The 9,974-nt window shown below is 40.6% G+C and overlaps 1 long non-coding RNA gene across 1 annotated transcript in view; it reads right to left on the reverse strand.

Moving 5' to 3' along the window:
* LOC126069534 (uncharacterized) overlaps nucleotides 1-5,419 on the reverse strand; it is an 85,528-nt gene extending 80,109 nt beyond the window's left edge. Inside the window, exon 1 of the long non-coding RNA XR_007515939.1 lies at nucleotides 5,221-5,419. This is a non-coding gene — a long non-coding RNA (uncharacterized LOC126069534). The remainder of the gene's footprint in view (nucleotides 1-5,220) is intronic.
* Nucleotides 5,420-9,974: the final 4,555 nt, after the last annotated feature.

The raw sequence follows: 9,974 nt of genomic DNA on the forward strand, positions 1-9,974 counted from the left end.
CGATTGTAAGGATGGTTCAGGACTGGGCAGTGTTTCATTCTGTTGTGCATAGGGTCGCTATGAGTCGAAACTGACTCTACGGCACCTAACAACAACAACAATTTGCTGTGTAAATGCTCACCTTAAACACAATAAAAATGTTTTAAAAGGGGGGGGGGCTTTGAGTGAGTAAGTTCCCTTGGGCTTCATGGTTGGCAAGAACATCTGTAGCAGAGAAGGTCACACATCCCTGGGGACTGTGCCTGGGGACATGGAAACCTCCTGCGGGATCCTCCTGGACCTCACCCTATGCATCTCGTTTGTATCCTTTCTGGTTATAATGAAGTGGCAGCTGTAAGCACAGATACTCTCTGTGAATTCTGTGAGTCATTCCAGGGAATTATCAAGCCCACCTGGACAGCGAAAGCCAGCAGGAGCTGGCATCTGCCTATTTGGCAGTCTGAAGGACTGTGTCCTTTTGTGTCTGCTGACATAACTGCAAGTGTCTAGAAATGAGAGAGAAGAGGCCAGCAGGTTAGAAGTTATGGGGCTGAGGATTGCTGAGCTTGCAGCTGCTACCCTGAGAGGGTAAAGTCCCAAATTTGGGACTAGTTAGTCTGAAGTGGAGGGAGACATGTTAATTCCCTAGCTTGCAGCTTAGCCCTGGTTGGCTGAGTATGAAAAAGTGCCACTTCTAATGGCTGGCAAGGAGGATGGAGAAGTGTGAAGGTGAGGACTGGATCCATTTCCAGGTGGGAATTGGATTCATTTTGATCCTTACCATGCAGTTTACAATGAAGGTAGGATTTGTCCACGTTGCTGTTGCTTAGTGCACCTACCTTCCAGAGTTAACAACTATTAATCCCCAAGCAAGGCCCAGATAGTTTGGCTTCCCTGTTTAAAAGGGAGAAAATGCATGGAGATGCCTACATGAACACTCTTAGGTAACACTTGTATGATGATAGGGTAATAAGGATAATGATAACATTTACTGAGTACCTATGTGCCAGGCAGTTTACATGTATTAACTTATTTACTTGTCACAAAAATTTTTTGAGATGAGGGTTACTATATTTCATCAATTCAAAAATTCACATCTTTTCTTATTTTAACATCTCTGAAATCAAGATGCACATCAGTTTATTTGAAAGCAATTTTTCTTCCTTAGTGGCACAAATAATAATGGTGCATCTTACTATTGATTGGATTCGACAACATACAGCATTTTTCCCATCTTGTAGATGAAGAAACTGGGGCTTAGAGGACTTAAGTACCCTGTCCAATATGAGACAGATAGGATATCGCAGAAATGGGATTCTTATCCAAGCAATCTGACTTGAGTCTGTGCTTCTAACTGCTCTTCTGAAGTACAGGGAGGTTGAATAGGAAGGTAAAAAAAAAAAAAAGCTGAGGCAAATGCACCTCCCCCCCACACACACCAAAATTTAACAACGGTTACAACTGTCCAGCAGATTTAGAGATGGTTTTTATTTATACTTCCCTGTAATTTCCCAATTTTCTAACTTGAATTAGCTTTTTAAAACTATAATAAAATTCTGAACTCATACAAAAGCAGAAAGAATAGTAATAATGAACTCCCTCATGAAACCATCACCCAGCTTCAACAATTTTCAATCCATTTATTCCCAACCCACTCACCAACACTGGTTACTTTCAAGTAAATCCTAGATGTCATATTATTCCATATGTATTTCTGAATGAATTTCCAAGAGACTCTTTTTAAACATAATCATGATCCTATTATCACACACACAAATTAAAGATAATTCCTAATTTCAAATACTCAATTGCTGTACAAATATCCCCAATTGTCTCATTTATGTGTTTAATTTTTTATTTTGAAATAATTTTTGTCTTATAGAAAAGCTGCAAAAGTTGTACACGCTTGCATTGTATACTCTTCCCGGTTTCCTCTAATATTAATTGTACTATTGTAATGTAATACTTTATTTAAATCAGGAAATTAACATTGAAATAATACTATTAATGAATCTACAGACCTTATTAGAATTTCACGTTTTCCCACTAATTATTACATATGGGATCCCATATTGCTTTTAGTTGTCATGTCTCCTCCAATCTGTGACAGTTCCTCAGTCTTTGTCTCATGGCCTTGACCCATTTGGAGAGTATTATGCTAAGCAGTTATTCCTTAAAACAATGTCCCTAATATTGGGTTTAACCTATGGTGTCCCCTCATGGCCAGATTGATGTCATGCATTTTTGGCAAGAATATCACAGAAGTGATGTTGTGTCCTTCTTGGTGCATCATATCATCATAGGGAATATAATATCCATATGTCTTTTATTGATGATGCTAACTTTGATCACTGGTTAAGGTAGTGTCTGTCAGATTTCTCTGCTGTAAAGTTACCATAAAACCCAGTGCCGTCGAATAGGACAGAGTAGAACTGCCCCATAGAGTTTCCCAGGAGTGCCTGGTGAAAGTTACCATATTTCCCTTGTAATTAGTATTTTGAAGACAGATACTATGAGACTATACAAATATTCTATTTTCTTCATAATTTTATCCATTAATTTTAGCATCCATTGATTATTCTTGCCTGCAGCAAATATTACTGTGGTATTTGCCTAATGGTAGTTTTTGACTTACATCATTTCTTCTACATTTTTAATTGGAATTCTTCTGAAAGAAAGAGCTATCGCTCCACTTCATCTTAACTTATATCAGTACAGAATCATGGATATTTAGCTTATTCTATGGGTTATAATCCAGTACTATCATTATTCATGTTGTTGCTCAAATTGTCTCACATTTGGCTATTGTGAGCTCTTTAAAGTTGCCTCCCGTGTCCTTTCAATAGGTTCCCATCATTTTTGAGTACTTCTTCACTTCGTTGCAGTACAAGATGCTTCCGGCTCATCTTGTATTTTCCTTGCCCCAGGCCTGAAATCAATCATTTCTCCAAGGACCCCTGGTTCCTTTTATTGGAGAATGGAATTCAGAAACCAAGATCCAGGCACTTAGTATAATTGTAGCTAATTGGGTATCATTTCATTTAAGTCCTCTCAGCAGACAAAGCAAGGAAATACATATGTACACCCACACACGAATAACCACATTTATGTTTATTTCTGTATCTATCCATATGTATGTATGTGTATATATATATAAAAAAATTTTTTGTTATCCATATGTGTGTATATATCTGTATGGGTATACATGCTATTCATACTGATATCTCTTATTCTAATTCACAGTGTGTATTCTTTTTTTTTTTTATTCTAGCCTTCCCCCTTTCCTTGTTTATAACCCCTTTCTCCAATAGTAAGATAACTCCATTATACACAATATATTTGTTTATAATATACACATCAAATATTTTCAAAATTTCTAACCCACACTCTTGTAAGAAATAAATTTACTAAAATATAGTATTTGTGTATAGTTCTTTTTGTCTTTAGCCTTACAGTATACATTAATAATATTATTTTCCATACTTACTTAGCTTAGTTCTTTTCTTCCTCACCCTCTTCAGGGTGGTTATGTCACACATTGGTAATACAGCTAGGTTCACTTGTAACTGCTTGCATTCCATTTTGGGTCCCCCTTTTTTTTTTTTTAATGCCTGGCTGGTTTTAATTATTTATTTGTTGGGTATGTGAAACATCATGGTTCTAAGAATCAGAGATTTACAAAAAGATATGATATATTCAAAAAAATGTTGCTCCTCTCATCCCTACTCCCCCATCCTCATTCTGACATTCTTTTCACCTTGTACCCACTTCCTGGAGGTAACAAATCTGATTATCTGATTAGTTTCTGGTTTATCTTCACTGCATTTATTTTCCACAAATGTGAAGATATAGGTATATTTTCTTACATCCCTTTCTTACATGAAAGATAGCATAATGTGTGTGTGTATGTATATATATACATATATACATACTCTTTTGCACTTTTTTAATTTAACCATATATACTGGAAATCATTCCATATCAGTTCATAAAGATTTTTCACTTTCTTTTTTTCATCTGCATATTACCCAACTGGGTGGATTTACCACAGTTTGTTCCACCACTCTCCTATGTAAGGTACTGAGGTTCTTTATGATATTTTGCAGTAACAAATAATGCTGTAATGTGCATATGCATTTTTGTACTGTTGGAATTGCATCTTCACGGTAAATTCCTAGAAGTGGTATTGGTGGGTCAAAAGGTGAGGGCGTGTAGTTTTGTTATTGCCAAATTCCCCTCTAGGGCATAATAGCAGTTTTCATTTCCACCAGTAATGTCTTACATTTTTTGACAGTATACTTGCTTGCTTAAATCAGGATCTAGATAAGCTATACATATTGCAAATGTTGATTTGTTTCTGAAGTTTATAGGTTTGCCTGATCCTCTCTTTTTTTTTCTTTCAATTTATTTGTCTAAGAAACCACATCTCTTCTGCAGTTTCCCAAAGGCAAGTTTTTGCTGATTGTATTCCATGATTTCGTTTAACATGTAATTCTGTACGCCGTATTTCCTTTTGTTAATCAGCTCACTATTGATGTACTTTTAGGTATTTCTGAATTTTGCTTCAATGAACACATTGTGTGCGTGTGTGTGTGCGTGTGTGTATGTTCATCTCCATTAGTATTTGTACTGGATAACTTGCTACAGGTAGAATTGATAGGTCAAACTGTAACAGATTAACTGTTTTGTTATATATGCCAAATTGTGCAGCAAGATTTCTACTAATTTATACTCTCTACAACACTGTAATTGAGTGCCAATTTCCCCAAACTCCACCCAACACCTTTGTCAATCTTAATATGCTATCTTGTTTCTCATGTGCATTTATTAGTGAAGTTGAAAGACTTTTCAAACATTTACTGGCTATGTGGGAATAGATTCTTCTGATTCTTTGACCATTTTTCTACATTTTTAACAGTACCTGGCAGGAAGGTTAACAGAGAACTGGCTAGGAGCCAAACTGCTTACATTCGAATACAGGCTCTGGAGCAATGAAAATGTATAACCAGGAAAAGAGGAAGAAGAGTAAGGGGCAAGAGAGGAAGCACCCCGCTGGCCCTGTTGCTCCAGCACCATTCACATTACACCATCCCGATCCCCAGGCAGCATGCTGGCCAGGCAGTGTTCCCTCTGGACAAAGCAGTCTTCAAGACCTGAGTCCAAGCCCATCCTCCCTTCCAACCTTCCTCCCTGCCCCCAGTTAAGTGTTCAAATCCAAGGAGATCAGTGACTTAGACTTACCGTGCAGTAGCCACTACCCAGCTGCCTGGCACTCTGCTTCTCCAAAATTTGCGCCTTTGGCCACAAGATCCCCAAGCCTTCCGGAGGCTCCAGCCCTCCAAGGTGGCCAGCCGATTCCATGCCCTTAGGTACACCAGACCCCAAAGTACCCACGGAAAGCTCAGGCCAGACTCAGGTCAGGCTCCAGCGCCCTGTTTGTATTCAGCGGGTCCCACGTGATTTCGTTTCCTTGACAACCTCCCCTTCCTCCAGTGTGTAGCAACCCTCAGAAGGGGGAGGAGTGTTTCTCTGAGAGAACTGTCGAAGAGCCTTGGCCAGGGAATGTATAATAAGCCTAAGAGTTTTGCGTATTTGTATGGCACTACGCTGGGTATTAAAAAAAAAAGAAATGAAAGGAACTGGAGATTTTCACGAAGTACAAACACCTCTGTATGGTTAGGACTTTTAGGAAGAGCATGTGTTATTTCTATAATTAGTATTCTTAGAATGAGCATGTGTTATTTTTCTGTAACAAAGAGAAAAGAAACAAGTGAATAAATAAAAACAGCATATATATATAAATATATATATATAAATATATATATATAAATATATATATATATATAAAACCCTCTGTGATCACCATGAAGCCTTCGCGGATACTTCCCGCTCTCCGTTGCAGTTCCCACCCCTTTGCAGCCCGCCAAGCCACTGCTTCTAACTGCAGTTTGGCCCTACCACGCTGTGGCCTTAATCCCAGTTTAAATTTGGCGCCAGAATTCCCCGCATCCACAAACCAGGATTTTGGAGCATGTGCAGGACCTGAAGAGCTGTGTCCTCAATCTGTTCTTTAACCTAACATCACCAACATGATTCAACATCTGGACCTCCAAATGTGGACGTGGGAGGGCTAACAGGGGAGATTTCTGGGCACCAAACCCAACCCCCATTGGAAATAAAAATCTCCCCAACTCCCTCAGACAGGGAGCACAGGGAGCCCCATGTTCTCCTCCTCTGAGCAAACAATAAATTTCCACTTTCTGTTTCCCTTGCACCTGGGGGTGTGGCGTCAGTCTTATTTCTATCAGCTAATAGGACAAGAACCCTCATTCGGTTATAACAGCACTTGATGTAGCCTTAGAAATATGTAAAGTTTTATAAGAGGGGTTCATGGCAATGTGCAAACATCAGTTCATATTTCAAGCAGGAAGAATTCTTTCACACCAAGAAGAATTAAAAAAAGGCTTTCCATTATTATCACGGGGCTTATGAGAACCTTGATATTCTGAGTACTCCTGAGACCTGTAGTACATCGGCCAAGTTGAATAAACAAGGGGCCATGCCAAGGGGCTGAGCCTGCCATCTTCAGTAACATAGAGAGTCAACTCCCAGCGTGGAAGCTATCCCTTTATTACAGTATCTCCTTATTTAGGTATATTTCCGGTTCTGACTCAGTTAAAGAAAACAAGAGACTGGGGTCTTCAGTCCAGCTAAAACCGGTCTTGGACAGCTCAGGCCCTCCTGAACTGAGCAATACTGATGACCTTGCCCCTTAGATATCTTATTGACATCAGAGACAGAAAAATACACCCCCATCTGCACCCCGGACGTTGGCAAAATGCCATCTTTGTAGCCGCCCTTTCAGACTGAACAGGCATAGAAGACTGGACAGCCCTGAGAATGCATTCTCATATCCAACCAGTCAGCAAGCTGGCCCCACCCTGGGGTGCTCCTGGGGACCCCAGACCCGATGTATTTTACCCATATGAACCTCTTGGGCTGTTGTTCTGGGAGACACCTTGGCAACCGGAGTCCAGATGTTCTCCTTTACTTGGCCAACTAAATAAAACTTCTTTGGCTTTCATCAGTTCTCTGTGTCTTCACAGCTGCCTGAACAGATCTGGGAGTGTCAGGTTACATTTTCTGGGGAGCCAGCCAGGAGGGAGTCCCTCAGTGTCTGGAGGGGCCCCATCTGGGACTAGAAGAGAACATCCAGATTTCTCTAGAGGAATTTCGCCCCTGGTTCCAGGGGTGGGCCTGTCTCAGACCCAACGGCGACCTTGGAAAGCAAGAGAAACTTGAGAATTTGGGTAAGTGAATTTGTTTGAGATTTGGTTTATAATTCAACCTGATAGCCCTGCTATTTGGACCTGCCTTGAGGGTTCCTTTAGGGCCCCGCATTTGAGCAGGAAAAGGAAGCAATAAGTGCTAGGTTGTTTAACCTGTCAGTTGGTAGCTAGCTTTGGAATTTTGGTTTGACTCGTCATTTGTTATAGGTAAAAGAAAATGGGAAATACTAGAAGCATTCCTGAATGTTCCCCCTTAGGATGTATACTAAAAGAGTGGGATAAGTTTGGTTATGATCCTATGAAAAAGAAAAGGATGATTTTTCTTTGTAACACAGTTTGGCTGCAGTATCACCTCAAAGAAAATGCGAAGTAGCCCCCTTATAGATCACTGGGGTATAGCACCATTCTACAGTTAGATTTATATTGTACTAGAAATGGAATGTGGGATGAGAAACATTATGTAGAAGCTTTTATGTCATTATATAATGATGAGGAACCTCAACAAACTTGTCAAATTTTTGAGAAGCCAAGAAAAAGCCCTCAGCCCCTCTGTTAACAGGAGGGGATCCTTATGATCCATTGGGACTCCCACAGCTGCCACCACCCTACCCACCCCAGCCTTCCCCTAGTCTGGATTCAGGTCCGGAACCAGTGGACTCAGTGCCTTTTGGGATGCCAGGGAAGACAAGCGCCTTCTCTCCTCACCCCATATGAGGCAAGGGATGCCCTATCAATTTTCTGATTCAACCCAAAAGAGCCCTTGCCTGATCAGAGCCATGCTCAGGGGACCTCAGGACAGTAACCCCTTAGGCAGACCCCAGGGAGAAACAGTGCCATGGTGTGAGTACATGTGCCTTTCACCACATCTGATTTATACAATTGGAAAAACTATATTCCGGGATATAGAGAAGACCCACTTAAAATGCATGAATTCTTTTTTTTAAAATAATTTTTTTGTGCTTTAAGTGAAAGTTTACAAATCAAGTCAGTCTCTCACACAAAAACCCATATATACCTTGCTACACACTCCCAATTACTCTCCCCCTAATGAGACAGCCTGCTCTTTCCCTCCACTCTCTCTTTTCGTGTCCTTTTCGCCAGCTTCTAACCCCCTCCACCCTCTCATCTCCCCTCCATGCAGGAGATGCCAATATACTCTCAAGTGTCCACCTGATCCAAAAAGCTCACTCCTCACCAGCATCCCTCTCCAACCCATTGTCCAGTCCAATCCATGTCTGAAGAGTTGGCTTCCGGAATGGTTCCTGTACTGGGCCAACAGAAGGTCTGGGGGCCATGACCACCAGGGTCCTTCTAGTCTCAGTCAGATCATTAAGTCTGGTGTTATTAGAATTTGGGGTCTGCATCCCACTGCTCTCCTGCTCCCTCAGGGGTTCTCTGTTATGTTCCCTGTCAGGGCAGTCATCGGTTGTAGCTGGGCACCATTTGTTCCGGTCTCAGGATGATGTCGTCACTGGTTCATGTGACCCTTTCTGTCTCTTGGGCTCGTAATCACCTTGTGTCCTTGGTGTTCTTCATTCTCCTTTGATCCAGGTGGGTTGAGACCAATTGATGCATCTTAGATGGCTGCTTGCTAGCGTTTAAGACCCGAGATGCCACTCTTCAAAGTGGGATGCAGAATGTTTTCTTAATAGATTTTATTATGCCAATTGACTTAGATGTCCCCTGAAACCGTGGTCCCCAGACCCTTGCCCCTGCCACGCTGGCCTTCGAAGCATTCAGTTTATACAGGAAACTTCTCTGCTTTTGGTTTAGTCCAATTGTGCTGACCTCCCCTATATTGGGTGCTGTCTTTCCCTTCACCTAAAGTAGTTCTTATCTACTATCTAATTAGTGAATACCCCTTTCCCACCCTACCTCCCTCCCCCCTCTCAGAACCACAAAAGAGTGTTTTCTTCTCAGTTTACACTATTACTCAAGTTCTTATAATAGTGGTCTTATACAATATTTGTCCTTTTGCAACTAATTTCACTCAGCATAATGCCTTCCAGGTTCCTCCATGTTATGAAATGTTTCACAGATTCCTCACTGTTCTTTATCGATGTGTAATATTCCACTGTGTGAATATACTATATTTTTTTTATCCATTCATCCGTTGATGGGCACCTTGGTTGCTTCCATGTTTTTGCTATTGTGAACAGTGCTGCAATAAACATGGGTGTGCATATATCTGTTCATGTAAAGGCTCTATTTCTCTAGGATATATTCCAAGGAGTGGGAATGCTGGATCATATGGCAGTTCTATTTCTAGCTTTTTAAGGAAACGCCAACTCGATTTCCAAAGTGGTTTTACCATTTGACATTCCCACCAGCAGTGTAGAAGTGTTCCAATCTCTCCACAGCCTCTCCAACATTTATTATTTTGTGCTTTTTGGATTAATGCCAGCCTTGTTGGAGTGAGATGAAATCTTCTTGTAGTTTTGATCTGCATTTCTCTAATGGCTAATGAGCGTGAATATTTCCTCATATATCTGTTACCTACCTGAATGTCTTCTTTAGTGAAGTGTCTATTCATATCTTTTGCCCATTTTTTAATTGGGTTATCTGTCTTTTTGTAGTTGAGTTTTTGCAGTATCAAGTAGATTTTAGAGATCAGGCACTGATCAGAAATATCATAGCTAAAAACTTTTTCCCAGTCTGTAGGTAGTCTTTTTACTCTCTTGGTGAAGTCTTTGGATGAGCATAAGT

The sequence above is a fragment of the Elephas maximus genome, chromosome X, assembly GCF_024166365.1.
Source record: "Elephas maximus indicus isolate mEleMax1 chromosome X, mEleMax1 primary haplotype, whole genome shotgun sequence".
In the NCBI taxonomy this organism is placed as follows: domain Eukaryota; kingdom Metazoa; phylum Chordata; class Mammalia; order Proboscidea; family Elephantidae; genus Elephas; species Elephas maximus.